This window comes from Macrotis lagotis, chromosome 4 (assembly GCF_037893015.1).
Source record: "Macrotis lagotis isolate mMagLag1 chromosome 4, bilby.v1.9.chrom.fasta, whole genome shotgun sequence".
Taxonomy (NCBI): domain Eukaryota; kingdom Metazoa; phylum Chordata; class Mammalia; order Peramelemorphia; family Peramelidae; genus Macrotis; species Macrotis lagotis.
Genome location: NC_133661.1, coordinates 153,436,777 through 153,446,937, shown reverse-complemented (window position 1 = coordinate 153,446,937; position 10,161 = coordinate 153,436,777).

Here is a 10,161-nt window from a genome sequence, read left to right as displayed (position 1 = left end):
CTCCACCTCAGCCCCATGGCAGAGCAGGGCACATATGGTCATTCACAGATCAGGAGGGAGGACAGAGCCTCACACACTGAGACCCTTGTGGGAGGGTCCCAAAAGCTCAGGAAGCACCCCCAAACCAGGCCCAGGCTGGGAAAATGAGCAAGCAAAGAAAAAAAGAGGAACACCATTGAGAAATATTTTGCAAATGAGCCCAAGAAGGATCAAAATACTCAGTCTGAAGGTAAGGAAGCACAAGCTCCTGCATCTAAAGACTCCAAGAAAAACAGAAATTGGGCTCAGGCTATGACAGGGCTCAAAAAAGACTTTGAAAATCACATGAGGGAGTTGGAAGAAAAACTGGGAAAAGAAATGAGAGAGATGTAGGAAAAACATGAAAATGAAGTCAGTAGCCTAGTCAAGGAAATCCAAAAAAATGCTGAAGAAAATAGCATGCTAAAAACCAGCTTAGGTCAAATGGATAACACAGTTCAAAAAAGTTATTGAGGAGAAGAATGCTTTAAAAAGCAAAATTGGCCAGATGGAAAAAGAGATAAGAAAACTCTCTGAGGAGGACAAAGCCTTCAGACAAAGAATAGAACTCAGGGAGATTGATGAATTTACCAGAAATCAGGAATCAATATTTCAAAACAAAAAAAATGAAAAATTAGAAGAAAATGTGAAATATCTCATTGAAAAAACAACTGATATGGAAAGCAGACAGGAAAGATAATTTAAAAATTATTGGAATACCTGAAAGTCATGATCAGGAAAAGAGCCTTGACATCATTTTCAAAGAATTACTACAGGAAAATTGCCCTGATATTCTAGAAGCAGAGGGCAAAATAGAAATGGAGAGAATCCACCAATCCCCCTGAGAAAGAGATCCCAAAAAACCAACCCCTAGGAATATTATAGCCAAATTCCATAACTCCCAAGTCAAAGAGAAAATATTACAAGCAGCCAGAAGGACACAGTTCAAATATCGTGGAGCTGCAGTCAGGATCACACAGGACTTAGCAGCAACTACATTAAAAGCTCGTAGAGCTTGGAATACAATATACCAGAAGGCAAAAGAGCTTAGAATGCAGCCAAGAATGAACTAGCCAGCAAGGCTAGGGGTATGTCCTCTTCCAGGGAAAAAGATGGACCTTCAATGAACCAGGGGAATTTCAAATATTCCTGTTGGAATGGCCAGAGCTGAACAGAAGGTTTGATCTTCAGATACAGGACCCAGGTGAAGCATAAAGATTGGCGGAGAAGGGGAAAACATGAGGGACTTAATGATGATGAACTGCATGTATTCCTGCATAGAAAAATGACACTGATAATACTCATATGAAACTTCTCAGTTATAGAGCAGGTAGAAGGAGCTTCTATAGTTGAAGCACAGGAAAAAGCTGAATTTGAAGATAAAATATGGTGTAAAAATGGAGTCAATAGAAAAAAGGGAAATGTAATGGGAGAAAGAAAAAGGAAAGGGGGAATAGACCAAGATATTTCATATAATAAGATTTTTTTATTACAATGAGCTATTGCAATGATATGGAAGGGGGGAGGCAAGGGGGAATATGGGAATCTTCGCTCTCATCAAAGGTGGCTAGGAGAGGAAACAGAATATATATGGGATATAGGCATCTGGAGTAAGGGGGAACAGGGGCAAGGGAGGGGTATGTGAGTGATGGAGGAGAGGATGGACCATGGGGGAATAGTGGTCAGATATAACACATTTTCTCTTTTACTTCTTGCAAGGGGCTGGGATTGGAAGGTCTATCTGAGACCATAGGGCCAGGTGGATGCTGGGCCTAAGGGGTGGTATGGGGACTCAGGGCCTCTTGGCTTCAGAGCCAGGGATCTGTCTGCTGTGCCACTCAGCTACCCTACAGCAGAGTCAGAATGAAAGGAGAGAGAAAATATAGTACATGAAAGTGGAGAAATAAGAAAGGAGGGAGTTGCAATCAGCAATGGCAATGGTGGAAAAATATGGTAGTAACTTTTGTGATGGACTTATCATAAAGAATGTGATCCACCCATGACAGAGTTGTTGGTGTTGGAACAAAGATTCAAGCACATTTTTTATTATTATTATTTTGGGGGGGAGTGCAGGGCAAATGGGGCTGGGTGGCCTGCCTGGGGCTGCATAGCAGGGTGATTGTTGGGTGTCTGAGGCTGGATTTTGACCCAGGTGCTCCTGGCTCAAGGGCCAATGCTCTGTCTGCCACCCAGCCACCCCTATTATTATTACTATTTTATTTTATTTGGGGTCTTTTTTCTTTTTCTTTTTTTGGTTTTTGCAGGGCAGTGGGGTTCAGGTGGCTTGCGTGTCACACAGCTGGGTGATTGTTGGGTGTACGGGGGTGGATGCGGGCTCGGGTGCTCATGGCTCCAGGGCTGGTGCTCTGTCCATTGCGCCACTTGGCCATACCTATAATTATTACTATTATTTTTTTAATTTTAATTTTTTTTCTCTCCCCTTTACTTTTTTTGCCCAAGCAAGTCTATATTTATGGGGGAGGGGGTATTTCATTTACTCATAAACATGAATATTTTATTAATGTAAAAAAACCCATTATTTGTACAAAATGAGAATAAATATTAAATAAAAATAAATAAATAAATAAAAAGACAAAAAAAGACTGGATTTTGTCCCCCTCTTTTGACAATGCCTGGCTATTAATGGGAACTGTTTCATCTTTGGAAATAAAATTAAAGATGATACATTACTATCTGCTTTATTTCTACACCCTACCCTTTACCATGGGGCCTTTCCTTTGGATTCAAAAGTAGAAATCTCATTTTAGAATGTTGGCTCCTTGAAAGCAGAAGTAAATGACTCCCTAAATACTTTTAAAAATCAAATTGGACCTATGGGGAGGAAAATAACCTATTTGACACCAACCTTCCCCTTACATGTTCAAAGTCATCCTCTTCCAGGACCTCTGAAGGTTCATGGTTTTGGAGGAGGAGGCTCATTGAGAGGTGCTTCCTCTCATCTCCAACCTGATGCCAGGACAACTAACTCCTTAACATCAGAGCTATTCTAGAAAACAGATCGATGTATCAGATTATCTCTTTGTTACAGAGAAAGCTAAAGTTTTGCCAATCATTAAGTAATTAGTACCTTATCCTTGATAGAATCAAGAATGAAGTTGATTTGTGTCTAGTTGCTCTCTCTTCATTTGAAGCACTAAATCAGTCAAAGCAATGGGGATATCTAGTGATTAATGTTTCTCTAACTCCCAGGGCAGAGACCTCATAAAAGTTCTCTGGGAATTAGCCACCAGAGAAGCATAATTTATATCTTTTGGTTTTAGAGAATAATCATTTCTGGATATATCCCCACCCCACTGACTCCTTCAAACCTTCCCTTGCACCAAACCAAAACAGTTAAAATCTGCTGTCAGTAACTGAATCTCACAGAGTTTAAACTTTCCACATCAATAGCTCTCTACCTCTCTCTTTTTTTTTGCAAGGCAAATGGGGTTAAGTGGCCTGCCCAAGGCCACACAGCTAGGCAATTACCAAGTGTTTGAGAACGGATTTGAACCCAGGCACTCCTGACTCCAAGGCCAGTGCTTTATCCACTGTGCCACCTAGCCACCCCAAGGATCCCTACCTCTCTTAATGAAAAGAAGTACATTTCCTGATCTTTGTTAGAGGCCACTAGGTGGTTCAGTGACTTGAATGGTGGGTCCAGAGTCAGAAACAATGAGGTCAAATTCAATGTCAGACCCCAGCAGTGTGACCTTGGACAAGTCATTTGAGCTCTGTTTACTTCAGTTTGCTCAACTGCAAAATGGGGATAATATTAACACCTACCTCACAGGTTTGTAAGGATCAGCACCTGGCACATTATACAAATACTTATTTCCCTTCCTCCTTGCATCTTGAGGTTAATGTTGGTCATTATAATTACACAGTCTTCAGCTTCATTTTCATGTTCTTTTTTGTTTCTATAATATTTGTGATTGTGTATATGCTTTTCAAGTTCTGCTTTATTTCACTCTGTATTATCATAAAAGCATTGCCAAAATACTCTGGATTCCTTATAGTCCTAAATATCTTATTGCACGTATTATTCCATTGCATTCATATATAATAATTTGTTTAGCCATTCCCACCTGAGACTGTTTCCAAGGGAAGAGGAAGAAATGTACACTTAAATGCTGCAAATTCAAGAGTTTGAGGATATTGCCCTCATTCACACCCTCCTGCCCAATCCTTATCCTTCCTGTTCATCTGGTTACCGAAAATCTAAGCTTTATTCTTCTGACCTTACCACACACATTCTTGCCAATTAAAAAACAAATACTTCTGAGAAAGGCAATATTTTAAGCTCTCCTTAGTCAGTTGCATTATAATATGAATGAATTTATTAGATAATTTCCCAAGTGCAGGTTTTGATGAAGAAAAGGATAAGAGAATTTGAGGATACCTGTTGTGGGGTAATAGGAGTCACTGAGACAGCAAGATGATAAAGATGAATCTAGAGCACATAAGATGTAAGAGACTCATAACTCATTTCTAATTCTCATTGTCTGGGGAAAATATCTTTTTCTTCATAATTTGAGCCCAGGTAAACTACTGAGAGGTTTTTCTAGCAAACTTCAGGATGGGCGTTTTGTCTTCCATACTCTCCAGAGAAAAACTAAAGATCTAAAAAAATCTAAGCTATCTAAGAGGAAAAGAGAGAAAGATAAGACTTAACCTTTAGGATTTAGGATTAATGTGTAGGGAGAGATGTGAGCATTGCTCATTCTTTTGATAAGACTTTTTAAAACTTGGTTTTTTTCCCCCTTGGGGGTAAAAAGGATATACGTTCTAAGTTCCCCAAGAGTGAAAAAACCTTCATATGTTTTTGCCAAGACATGAAAGCTGCCAGACATCCATCTTCTCCCATCCCTAATTCCACCCTTAGGCTGGGTATACAAAGAAATAATATAGAATGTAAGGTCCTAGAGAAGCCTGGCAGTCCAAAACCTCAAAATATACTACAAAGAAAAAATTAGCAAAACTATTTGGTTCTAGTTTTTTAATAGGTTTACTGGTGGTTACATATACAGTAGTCAGAAGCAGTATAGTATTCTATAAATCTGGAGACCCTAACTCTTGGGATGAAGTCTCCCTATATGGCAAAAACTGCTAAGTAGTAGGGCAATAATTATAGACAGATTTCTCACACTACATCCCAACATAAGCTTCAAATACATACATGAATTTTACATAAAAGACTACCTTTCAGATTTATTAATTAGGGAAGAATTCATGACCAAACAAGGGATAAAGATGACAAGATATAACGAACAATTTTAACTTTATGGAATTAAGGTTTTTGTACAAAACAAGTGCAACTGAGAAATGGAAGTTAAATGAATGGGAGAAAAAATCTTTACAGTAAGTTTCTTATTTTCAAGATATAAAAGAACTTAATTCAAGTTAATAAGAATATAAATAGATAGTTATTGAAGGAAGAATGCCCAAATCTTAATTACTAAAATGAAAATTAAATGAACTGAGACTCTACCTCACACTCATCAGATTAACAAACAAAAACTCCATTTTTTTAATGGAGTAGTCTTGGGAAGACAGGTCTGTTAATATCACTGTTGGTAGAGTTGTGAATTAGTCCTGTTTTCTGGAAAGCCATTTGAAAATGTGCCTAAAAGTCACTAAACTGTAGTTATCTTTTGACTTAGAAATACCTCAAAATATTCTCCCTCAAAGAGGAGAGAAAAACAATCCATGTTTACAAAAATATAACAGCTCTCTTTATGGTGGTAAAGTCCTAGATATTAAGGGATAGTCAGTCCATTGTGGAATGTCTGAACAAATTATGGAATATTATTATAGAATAAATGGATAGTTTTAAAGAAATTTGGTATGACATGAACTGATACAGAGTGAAGCGACTAGAATCAGTAAATATATATTTACATATAATATCATTTTAAAGAAAATGTCAGAAGATATAATAATTCAGGTCAATAAAATGACCAGCCACAATTCCAGGGGATTAATGATGGAAGTATGCTATGTAAAAAAGGTGTTGTATCTAAGGTATAGAATAAGATGTATGTATTATATTTGGACATAGAACTTGTTTTGTTTGATGATCCATTGTTCTTAAAATTTTCTTTTTTTCTTTTTTTTTCTTTCTATCCACTAGGTAAATAAATAAATAAAAAGAGAAAAGATAAGGAAGAAAAAACAAAGAAAGAAACAGTTGTAGGACAACTTAAAATTACACATTGAATTATTATATATTTAAAAGAAGAGTTAGTCATAGAGACTAATAATTTCATGTATAGTCCTCTTTTGCTAATAATAATATAATAATAATAATAATAAATATTATATATATGGGAAACTTCATTTTCTTTGGTAGTAAATTCAGAATAAAAAATGATATAAAGTCCTCAAAGGTGGGGTTTGTTTTTCCTTTTGTTTTTGTATGCCCAGCCTTTTACAATGTCTTGTATAGGCTTAATAAGTGATCTTTGAATTGGTTTTGAATGTACCCTAGAAATATAGTTAAATGTGCCCTTTTAGCCAGTTTGTACAAAGCAGTGAAATGTATTCTCTACAGAGTCCTGATTTTCCTGCTTGAGGTGGAGTGTGGGATTCCTCTTTTAATAGGATATGTACTGATTGTTGAGCACAGTTTAGTTCTGATTCATCATAGGCATCTATGCCTGTGTCTTATTCCTCTATTAAAATATAACTCCCATGAGGGCAAACTTCATTTATTTCTCTGCAATGTTCTGAACACAATATGCACTTTATTGAAGAATAACTTGCAATAAAATCAGTGATTTGAAGAATCAATTGTATCCTGTAACTCTTGTATAAAGTTCACCAGTCCCTAACTCTGATAGTGAGTAATCTGAATAGTTCTAATGTCAATGGTCAGAATACTGGAAGCTGAAATGAATTTATTCATGTAACCCAAATAATGAAGCCTAGGGGAGTTAATAAGTAGGAAACAAAGAAGTAAAAAGATTTCATGAGGCATTCTGCTGTTCTTACTGCATCTAGCTGTGGTTCTTACAAAAGAGCTCAAATATCTCTGAGGCAATGGAATGGTTCAAAAAAGAGCTTTGGAAAAGAAGCCACCCAACAGCTGCAAAATAATGGAAAAAATAGCAGATCATAGTAGCATTTCAGTGGCAGAAGCAGCACAGAAGATGCTCTTTGCATAAATAGTAAGCAAAAATTTCTTTTTTTAAGAAAGATTTTATTTATTTTGAGTTTTACAATTTTCCCCTAATCTTGCTTCCCTCCCCCTACCCCCCACAGAAGGCAGTCTTTACATTGTTTCCATGATATACATTGATCTAAGTTGAGTATTATGAGAGAGAAATCATATCTTTAAGGAAGAAAGATAAAGTATAAGAGAGCAAAATTACATAATAAGATAACAGGTTTTTTTCCCCCTAAATTAAAGGTAATAGTCTTTTTGGTCTTTGTCCAAACTCAGAAATTCTTTCTCTGGATACAACTGATATTCTCCATTGCAGATAGCCCAAAGTTGTCCCTGATAGTTGCACTAATGGAATGAGCAAGTCCATCAAGGTTGATCATCACCTCTATGTTGCTGTTAGGGTGTACAATGTTTTTCTGGATCTGCAAGCAACAATTTCAAAGGCCATTCCTGAACCCTAGTAACATAAATTACTCCCTCTCCCATCTTTATAGTAATTTGTGGGAAAGTGTGGCCCTATATGGAACTGTAATGGAAATATTTTTCTTGTTACTGTGCTATTTTGTCTAATTATACCTTTGTTGGAAAGAAGTAGACACAGTCTTGAAAGCCATAGTTCTGAGGATAAATTCTGGTTGACCAGCCAACATCATTTCAAGCTTTGTTAGCCTGTCTAGCTTGGGTCAGAATGTCTTAATTTGGGTCAGAGAGACCACCACTAAGGCAAGAAAAGTCTACCCTTTTTTTTTCAAATGGACCTGAATGGGAAACTACAGAGTCAAAACATAAAATTGGTGAAGGTAGAGGTGAGGGTCAGGGGTGGAAACTGGGAAAGGAGGGGAGACAATTGGTGATTAGTTGTGGAAAGAAGTGAAACATAAATCAAACTATGTCTGGAACTAAGAGAAAGGAACCAAGAAGGATATATTCTACAAGTCATTCCCCAACTGATAAATGGTCAAAGGGTATGAACTGGAAATTTTCAGATAAGAAATTAAAGCTATCAATAGTAATATGAATAAATACAAAACGTAAATTAAAACAACTCTGAGGTACTACCCCACACAATTGGTTGGCTAAAATGACAAGGAAAATGATCAATGTTGGAGAGGATGTGGGAAAACTGGGATAGTTGGTGGAGTTATGAACTGATCCAACCATTCTGGAGAGCAATTTGAAACTATGCCCAAAGAGCATTTCAGCCAGCAATGTCACTACTAGATCTGTTTCCCAAAGAAATCATAAAAAGGGGGGGGGGGGGAAGGCCCACATGTACAAAAATTTATAGCAGCTCTTTCTGTAGTGCCAAATGAATTGGAAAACAAAGGGTTGCCCCTCAGTTGAGGAATGACTGAACAATTTATGGTATATGAATGTGAAGGAGTACTATTGTTCTATAAGAAATCATGAGCAGAAAAACTTCAGAAAAGCCTGGAAACATTTGAATGAACTTATGCTAAGTGAAGAGAGCAGAACCAGACCATTGTACCTATTAATAGCAATATTGTGAAATGATCAACTATGATGGACTCAATTCCTCTCAGTAGTTCAGTAATCAAGGACAATTCCTAAAAGATTTGTGATGGAAAATGCCATCCACATCCAGAGAAAAATCGATGGAGTCTGAATGCAGACCAAAGTATATTATGTTCACTTTTTAAAATTTGTTTTATATTTTTTTCTTTCTCGTGTTTTTTCCCCTTCTGATTCTTTTTTTTACAACATTAATATGGAAATATATTAAACATGACTGTATATGTATCACCTCCATCAGATCATGGGGAGAGGGGGAGGGAAGGGAGGTTGGAAGAAAAAATGTGGAACTCAAAAGCTTACAAAAAGATAAATGTTGAAACTGTCTTGACGTGTAATTAGAAAAATAAAAACATTTTAAAAAGATGTACATACTCTATTGTCTGATAGAATGTAAGCTCCTTGAGGGCAGGGATTTTTTCATTTTGGTCTTTCTATCCCCAATGATCAGCACATAATTTTTATTGATACAAGATGGATTCACTTTAGTCATTTTTGTTTCATCAATAAAAAAGTAATACAGTAATAAGAGTGAATATTAATGTTGATAAGACCCTTCAAAGTCAACCCCATCATTTTATAAGCAAAGGGAATATCAGAATCTAAATCATAGGATCATTGATTTATAGCTAGAAGAGATCTAGAAATCATATCCAATCTCCTTTCATTTCAGAAATGGGGTGACTACTTCAAGGTAAACTTTGGTCTCAAGTTCTCTGAAGGCTACTCTAGCATTCTTTTCACTATACCTAATAAAAAGTATTGCATCTGTTCACAAGTGTTCCTTGAACCTGCATCATGATGCAGATTTCTTCCAAGACTGTACCAAAGTGCTCTAAATTCTCGCAAATGTTAGCAAGGTAGAAAGGCTTCAAACAGGCTGGGATGGTGTTGGATTACTTAACCTCAGAGGCAGCTTGACTAAAATCATTGGCCAAGGCTGACTATTAAGTGATTGAGATCATAACTAATGAACCCTTTCTAGCAAGAAGTAGAGGATAAAATGAAATATGTTTATAAAAAAACTTTGCAAACCACAAAAGTCCTAGATAAATACTACTTTTATTTTCCCATCTGTATGAATGGAATTCTTAAGAATTTTGTATGTATGGAAGAAAATATCATATGCGCAAAGTCACAGATCCTTGAAATATAGCAAGTCGTGTTTTTTAATTGTAGTAGTTTTCACACAAATGTCTATCAGTTTCATTCTGGACTAAATATATTTTTTTCTGGTTATCTGGGAACTGAACTACACTGGAGAAAGTGTACTGAGTTTTTAAGTAGATCTTAGGGAATGCCTACATAAGACAAGATCACCTTATCTGGGTGATGACTATATATATATATATAATATATATAATATATATATATTATATATATATATCCATTACAGAACAAAACAAGAGAATGTCCAGATTATTGGAGAATATGAAGCAGAT